Source organism: Rattus norvegicus, chromosome 10, assembly GCF_036323735.1.
Source record: "Rattus norvegicus strain BN/NHsdMcwi chromosome 10, GRCr8, whole genome shotgun sequence".
In the NCBI taxonomy this organism is placed as follows: domain Eukaryota; kingdom Metazoa; phylum Chordata; class Mammalia; order Rodentia; family Muridae; genus Rattus; species Rattus norvegicus.
In genome coordinates this window covers 53,852,501-53,861,300 of record NC_086028.1, presented here as the reverse complement: position 1 = coordinate 53,861,300, position 8,800 = coordinate 53,852,501, and positions in this window count along the sequence as shown.

Below are 8,800 nucleotides of genomic sequence, written 5' to 3'. Positions count from 1 at the left end.
GGAAAAGTTGTCAGCTACACACTGAACCCAGATAGTGCTAATTCCCAACCTTGAGAGGAAACAGAACGGCGGCTGGCTCTGAGCCCGGGCTCGCTCTCTCCATAGTCTAAGCATTTGACAGCAGCGAAGCTATTACCGTCTGCCTCCAGACAGCAGTTAAGAATAACTTTGCAGAGGCTGTGCTCTGCAGGCCTAGTCATCCTGAAACAGCGGAGACAAGGAGACCTGTTACCTTGATGCCTATCTTTTGGGGAGACATGCCGAGTGGGCCAGGAAAATAACATTATTTTTTGGTCTTTGCTGGAATGTTTCAAGGAGACCCTGAATCAGGCTTTGAGGTCAGAGTCCAATTGTTCATAAGCATTCTTCCCTGGCATTTTGGTGGTTCCTGCTAAATTGGACAGTTCCTGATGTAGGGGCTGTTTTAAATCAGGCTTTGAGAGCAATTGCCCTCCTAAGGAAAAAAATGGCAAATAAATTCAAGTGGGGGATAAAAAAGGTGTTCCAGTAAAATAGCCTTTTATACAGCATTTGCTCGCGGGGGCCTTGTCATGGGATATTTGAAGCATTTTTCATATGTAGGTTCTGCAATAGACTAAATTATTGTCCCAAACATTCTCTTGTACCTCTCTGTGGGAGACTTACATCCCTCTACCATGTTGACATGAAGTTTAGCCCTGTAAATTCCTTTGGCCAAGATAATGTAAACAGAAGGGATGAATGTTATTTTTGAGAAAAAGCCTTAAGAGCTATTCCACAGCTCCACCACCAGCCACCCTTTTCTTGCTGCCCTGCTCTCAGGAATGTTCCAGATAAGAGCATCTCCTTCATTTTAGCCCCAGAAGGAAGAGCCAAAATTGGCCCGTGATGACCATGGCTGGATCATTGTGAAATAAGACATGCATTTTGGCTGCTGTGAGCCACCGAGTTGTTGGGGTTTGTTTTTGTAGATCAGCTTAGCCTGATTTGCCCAGTGCCATTTCCATTTTGAAAACAATTGAGTCAGGCACCCTAAGATGGTGCAACTTGTCCAAGGTCATACAAGCAGGAAGTGAAAAAACCAAAATACAAACCAGGGTTCAAACCCAGACCATGCTCCTAACTAGTTCAGCTATTATTTCCTCTCAAAATCCTTTCGCTGGCAAGGTCTCTGTGTGTGCTTCGTTTCCCTCTGAGGCCCTTAAGAACACCCCACAGCTTCTTTGATCTTCAGAAGGTACAGCTGACCAGGTAGGCAGTCTCCGTATTAAAAGCATACCTGGTTATTGAGGGAGCCAGACTCATTGGTATGCAAAACAGGAAACGACTTTGTTTTCCATGCTTCGGGTCTTGCAGGAATTAATGAACTATTCATCATTGGAGAATTAAGAACTGAGATTAAATCTAATATCAAAACTCTAGTCTCTGAAGCACCAGGCAGCTGCTCTCCTACCCCAGGATTGCAAGTCTGTAGCAAAGAAGGGAGGCTTGCAAGTCTGTAGCAAAGAAGGGAGGCTTGCAAGTCTGTAGCAAAGAAGGGAGGCTTGCAAGTCTGTAGCAAGAAGGGAGGCTTGCAAGTCTGTAGCAAAGAAGGGAGTCTGGTTGACTTCCTCTTGGTTTCTTTGCAGTAATCTTCCGTTCTTCCTTCACTCACCTGACACTCTCAAGCTCCTGCAGAAGCCAGATTGAGGTGGGATGAGGGAACAAAAGGCAGGAGATGTCTTACTTGACTTTTGTGGAGGTAGCAGGTGCCGCTTTGGGTGAAAAAGACTTTTCCTTTTTGGATTCTCCAAGAGAATTCCCCATTGGGCATCACTTTCTGGTCCAGGCTTCCTGACTGGCCACTTACAGCATTCCTAGCTTCTTTCTGGTCATACTCCATCGTCAGGCAATCTCATCTGTCTACTTCTTGGTACTATCAATTGGTTTGGTTTTATAGATGTGGTTTTATAGACTGCATATTCTTTGGGAGGGGTGAATGTATTGTTTCACACAGTAGAGTTCTTTTTGGATTCATCATGGCACCCATGGGCATCACTTAAAATGGGCAAATTCCATGATTGCACAGAACCCATGGGAAAGTTCACTCACCTGTGACTGGTCACAATGTAAGTACAGCCTGTCCCCAGGTAGCTGCCCTGAGTGGCTTTGCCTTTGTTTTTCAGATGTATCAGAAGCCAAAGGAAGGCTACTCTGGCGTGTTCGTGGGGTTTCTAAGCAGTAGAAAGTCTTTTACGTGGTTTGGAGACTAGGAAGACACAGATCCCTGGCCCTTACATCACATCCTGTTATGTTGAGTGAAATCCTCTTTTCTCCTAGTTCCCCCTGCACAGCCTGCAGTGATGACTTCCTTGGCTCCATTTTTAGTGAGCATGCATAAACGGTACCTTCCTCTAGATTACATGGATATCTGACATCCCATTACATGTTTTTAGCTTGGGGACCTCTGTTGAGACAGCTACCACTGGGAAGACTGAAAGCTAGCATCTAGTTGCAAACTAAAGGAGGCTCTCGCTTAGAAGTATCCCAATGCTTCCAGTTGCATTTGTAAATCAAGTGTCCCTACTGCCCTAGCCTGTGAAGTCACGCTGTTATTTGTACTGTTAGTATACAAATCACACCAGCTCAGAACTCGGGCTCCTTGGCTATGTGTTTTATCAGCTTTTCTTCCACAAATTTCATAGGATTTGAGAAGAAATGTTCCCAAAAGCTACAATCCATTCATTTTGAATCACTTTGTCTATCCTAGATGGGTCTCTCTACATAGCCCTGGAAGTTACTAGAACTTATGCAGACCAAGCTGTCCTGAAAAATCACAGGGATCCACCTACCTTTGCCTCCTAAGTGCTTGGATTAAAGGTGTATATCATGCTTGGCTGTTCTTCATCTCTTTAAAGACCCTTGCAAAATATAGTGACTGACTTGCAGGTCTCTCTTTATGGTTTCATCCCAGCATAGGTGCCAACTTCTTCCTTGTGAGCAGAGTGGAGGCACACTTAGATAGACTAACAAAAATTTGAAGTAACTGAAAGACAATATGGAGACCCTTCTAGATAAAATAGAGAATGCCCAGTTAAGTTTAAACTCCAGCTAAGAAACATGTTTAATATAAGTATGTCTGTGCAACATTTGGAACCAAGAAGAATTTGGGATATACTTATGGTATAATATTCTTTGTTGTTTATTTGAAATGCAAATGTAAGTGGGGGCACGGTACCTTTTCCTGGAAACCTTGCACCTTTATTGTGTCGCTCTGTGGCCTTTAATGTGTTCCCTGTTAAAAATCCAACCCAGGTACCTCAAAGAGAGGTATTGTGGGAAATCTCCCCAGAATTGGTGCTGTGGATACCTGTGAGTTACCACATGAATGCTGGGAACCTAATCTGGGTCATCTGTAAGAGCAACAAATGCTCCTAACCATTGAGCCATCTCTTTAGTCCCTCCGCTAGTTTTCTTGTACAGCTCAAGCCCCCCTGCCTGGGCATAGCGCCCCCAAAGGTAGGCTGGATTCGCCTCCATCAACGAATAGATCACAATGCTCCACAGAGGTGAGGTCATACTGAGAGAGGCAATGCCCTAATGGAGACTCATTCAGCTAACTCTGGGCTGTGTCAAGGTGACAGCTGGAGCTAACTAGGACAAGCTGCGTCTTCCCGTGTCTCCCAAGCCCTGGCCTCTGACAGACACCATTTTAATCATTCTCTTCTTCTGTAAGCTGGAATAGTTTAGATTCCATGTATAAGTGGGAACAGGAGATACCTGTCTTTCTCTGCCTGGCTCACTTCACTTGGTATGAGCCCAGCCACTTCTGTTGCTGTTGTCACAAACGACAGGGAATTCCTGCTCCTAAAAGCTGACCAGTGCCCCACTGTCTGCGTGCCACATTTTCTTTAGCCGCTCATCTGGGGATGGACGAATATCTCTTGGAAAACTCAATGCTGACTCTTTAGGGTAAGCAGCCAAAAATGGAACTTCTTGGTCATATGGTGTTTTACAGTTCTATTGTTATGAGGAGACACCATGACAAAAGAAACTATAAAAGGAAACATTTTACTGGGAGCTTGTTTACTGTTTTAGAGGGTTAACCCATGATCCTCATGTCAGGGAACATGGTGGCAGGGAAATGGGCATGGAACGTGAGTGGTAGCTGTGAACTTACGTCTGGTCAGAAAGGTGGATGGAAAGAGAGAGGGAGTGAGAGAGAGAGAGAGACAGAGACAGAGACAGAGAGACACAGACAGAGACAGACAGACAGAGACAGACACAGAGAGAGAGCAAGCTAGATTGGACCTGCTGTGGGCCTACCCCTAGTGACACACCTCCAAATCCTCCCCAAACAGTTCCAGTAACTAGGAACCAAATATTCAAATATGAGCATATGGGGGCCATTAGTATTCAAACCACCACATATGGCAATTCTATTTTTAGTTCTTGAGGAACTTTCATTCTGGTTTCCATTTTGACTGTACTAATTACAGCCCCATGAACTGTGTGTGGGGCTTGTTCTTTCCCATATGCATAACCTGGCATGGGTGAAGCATGACAGGAGAGCCCAGGTTGCCTCTGGGACATGCCATTTTGGGGGGACCTCAGTCGGCTTGTGAGGTTCCTCAACAGTCATCCATAAATCTCTGTTCTCAGTACTGACTAAGACCTCATCATGCATTTCCCCAGAAGAAACAATGCTAGGAACAGGGCTGCTGTGTCCTGTGGGAAGATACATGCTTTGTGACCATGCAGAGCCAGACAGAGCAGGCCCTGTCCCATCCCTGGACATCTGCACTCACAGAATCCGAGATCTGGTAAAACTTCTCTAAACCATTACACATTGTCTGTCTGTGGCTAACTCTCATTGTCCAGTTAACCATGAGGACTCCTCACACATCATTTACTCTATCACGGTGAGGCTGGGAGGTATCTCAGCGGAAGAGCACTTACCTAGCATGAGCAAGACCCTGGGGCGGATCTCCAGCACTACAAACAAAGAGCAAAAACAAAGCAAACCTAACATATCACCCTTTCTACACAGAACCATTTAGCTCTCATAAAAGATAACTCTAGTCTTAGCCAAAACCTCACTGGATCACCAACCTTGTGCATACCATGAGGGCTGGGCTAATTGTTTTTTTTTTTTTTTTTTTTGAGACAGGGTTTCCCTGTGTAGGCCTGGTTGTCCCGGAACTAGCTCTATAAACCAGCATGACCTTGAACACACAGAGACCCACCTGCCTTTGCTTCCTGAATATTGGGATCGAAGGCATGCACTATCATCTCCAGGCAAGAAGAAATCTTTGAACACCTTCTGTGATGGTTTGTGTATGCCTGGCCTAGGCACTATTAGAAGGTGTGGCCCTGTTGGAATAGGTGTGTCACTGTTGGGTGAGGGCTTTAATACCCTTACCCTAGCTGCCTGGAAATCAGTATTTTTCTAGTAGCCTCCAGATGAAGATGTAGAACTCTCAGTTCCTCCCACGTCATGTCTGCCTGGATGCTGCTGTGCTCCCACACTGATGATAATGGACTAAACCTCTAAACTTGTAAGCCAACCCCAATTAAATGTTGTCCTTGTAAGAGTTGCCTTGGTCATGGTGTCTGTTCACAGCAGTAAAACATTTTAGTACCAGGAGTGGGGTATTGCTATGATAGGCCTGACCATGTTTTTGTTAGAAGAATGTGGATTTGGGGACTTTGGATTTAGAAAGCCATGGAATGTTTTAAGTAAGGCTTAATGGGCTCTTCTTGTAGGAATATGGAAGACTTTGTTGCTGTGAGTGATTTGAACTGTGCAGGCCTGGCCCAAGAGGTTTCAGTGGAGAAGAATTTCAGTATGTGCCCTAGAGACTGGTTTTTTTGTTTGTTTGTTTGTTTTATGTTTATTTATTTATTTATTTGTATTTTGGTGAAGAATGTGGCTACTTTTTGCCCTTGTCTGAAGAGTCTGTCTTAGGCTATGGTGAAGGGATTCAGATTAATTGCAGTGACAAAGGAAGTCTCAGAATTGCTCATCACAGATGTTGTTCTCTGATTAAATTTCATGAAGAGTGTTTTGAATAAGCACAGCAAACTTAGAAAGGAAAAATATAAAATATATGTTTGAGTATTAAAGGGGTACCAGGAAATGAAATAGAACTGAATCCTATGTTCAAAGATATTGAATTGAATTAAGGGAGTGGTGACCTTGGGGCAAGATCTCACCCAGCTAAATTTAGGTTTAGGCATGGTAATCCCAGGAGGCAAAGACAAGCAGATCTCTGAATTCAAGACCAGCCTGGGACAGAGCAAGTTCTACCTGAAGAAAAGCTTAAGTCCCAGGAGGAAGAGTCATGCAGAGCTCTGATTTTGAGGCCAATCTACAGAGCAAGTTCTAGGACAGTCAAGCTAGGCAGTAAAGGAGTTGGAAAACAGAAAGCTGGTGATGATGTAATAGGTGGGCCATGTTCCAGCCCCAGCAAGCAGCAGATCTTTGGCAGCTTCGGCCATGTGTCTCATAGTCAAGAGGAGGAGACTACTGGGATAATTAATGCTGGTTAGCTGGAGCTAAGAAATTAGCAGTGATTAAGAAGAGACCAGCATCACTGAGGTGGAATCTTCTAGGAAGTGTTTTCTGAGAGCACAAAGAAGCTGTGTTCCAGAGAAAGTCAAGGTTGTGCCTTGTGCTGCAGCTGAACTTGGTAATGTTAAGAGTCACCCAGGTGGTACTGGTTATGAAGGCATAAAGAGGTCGTGGAGAGCAGCTGAGGCTTGGCACTGTGAGAGGTCAGGGAAGGCCACTGGTGAAGGTGCAGCCTCAGTTGCAGTTGATAGCCCAGGACTGAAAGGGTCATGCAAAGAAGTTGAGGCTTCCCACCATAAAGAGAGCCTATGAGAGGCCATTGGTGAAGCCTAGTTGCAGCGGAAGATTCCAGTGTATTGGAGATGTCAGTGCCAGGACCACCAAGAGCATCAGCAGCAGTGGAGTGGAGTCAACGAGAGCCTAAAGTGCTACAGAGGGCAGAGCTGGAGAAGTGACCCAAGCCCTTTGGAGGATCCCAGAAGATCAAGCATGGATCCCAGACATTAGAACAATCAAGCATGGATTCCAGACATTAGAACAATCAGTGAAGTTGAAGTTGAAGTTGCCTTGGAGACCCCAATATGTTGGAGATGCCAGAGCCATGGGCTATCTGCTGAGGAAAGCTGCTAACAGGGAGTGGAACCAGCCCAGGAGAAAGAAGTTTGTTTCAGTCAACAAAGATGAAAAGGAGTTGGAGATCTGAAGACCACATTGACTTGAGACATGGAGATGCAGGATTTGAAGTTTACTTGGTTCATTTCCTGTCTTGGTTTGGGGATTACAGTTAAGTGATTGGATGAATCTCAGAAGAGACCTTGAACTTTGGACTTTTAACATTGTTGAGACCAATATAGACTCTGGGGCTTTGGAAGGTGGACTAAATGCATTTTGCATTGTTCTATATAGGCATGTTCCCCATAGACTCATTTGTTTGAACAAGCCTATGGAGGCCAGGGAGTGGAATGTGATGTTTGTATATGCTTGACCCAGGGATTGGCACTATTAGGAGGTGTGGACTTGCTGGAGTAGGCCCTGGGCTTTAATAACCTTGTCCTAGATGCCTGGAAGTCAGTCTTCTCTTGACTGCTTTCAGGTAAAGATGCAGAGCTCTCAGCTCCCCCTGCACCGTGCCTGCCTGGATGCTGTCATGCTTCCACCTTGATGATAATGGACTGAACCCCTGAACCTGTCAGCCAGCCCCAATTAAATGCTGTCCTTATAAGACTTGCCTTGGTCACGGTGTCTGCTCACAGCAGTAAAACCCTAAGACATTCATAGCTAACTTTAGTTCAGTAGCTTGGCTGCTTCTGTTTCAAAGCTGCACCAGCTGTGAATGAACTTTCCGGATAACTGAAGTTTATCTTGACAAAAAGCAACTCTTGGTTAGTTTATTCATTTTTATTGCAATGTGTCAAAAATGTTACATCCTGATGTTGTGCCTGTGTTTGTTTTGCTTAGTTTTTTTGTTTTTTTGTTTTTTTTTGTCTCTTTTGTCTTCAAGCTACCAGATGGTTGGACAAGGGTATGAAGAACAGAACAGATCTGTCTTCAGCCCCCTCCCATCTTTTTTTTCACTGTAAGGTTTGTTAAAAAAAAAAAAAAAGAATAACCACTATACAGAAGTTAGAAAAACCAAGTAGGGGTTGGGGATTTAGCTCAGCGGTAGAGCGCTTGCCTAGGAAGCACAAGGCCCTGGGTTCGGTCCCCAGCTCCGAAAAAAAAAAAAAAAGAAAAAGAAAAAAGGAAAAAGAAAAAAAAAGAAAAACCAAGTAGCTGACTAAAGAATTATTAGAAAGAGGGGTTGGGGATTTAGCTCAGCGGTAGAGCGCTTGCCTAGGAAGCACAAGGCCCTGGGTTCGGTCCCCAGCTCCGAAAAAAAGAAAAGAAAAAAAAATTATTAGAAAGGCTGGCAGAGTATAGAAAGAGACACCGGATACAATCAGTGTACACTATATGCGTATGATGGAATATTACACTGAGCCCCATTCATATTCACAATTAATACATGTTAATACATTATTTTTGAGACAGGATCTCAAATTGGTCCTAGATTCTGTCCTCAGCTTCCTAAGCCTCAGCATCCTAAGTCCCTAGCGTCAATAAATAAATAAACAAACAAACAAATAAATAAATAAATGAGATACCATATAACTGACTAGTTTTGTGTATCAACTTGACACAAGCTGAAGTTATTACAGCAAAAGGAGTTTCAGTTGAGGAAATGCCTCCATGAGACCCAGCTGTAAGGCATTCTCAGCTAGTGATCAA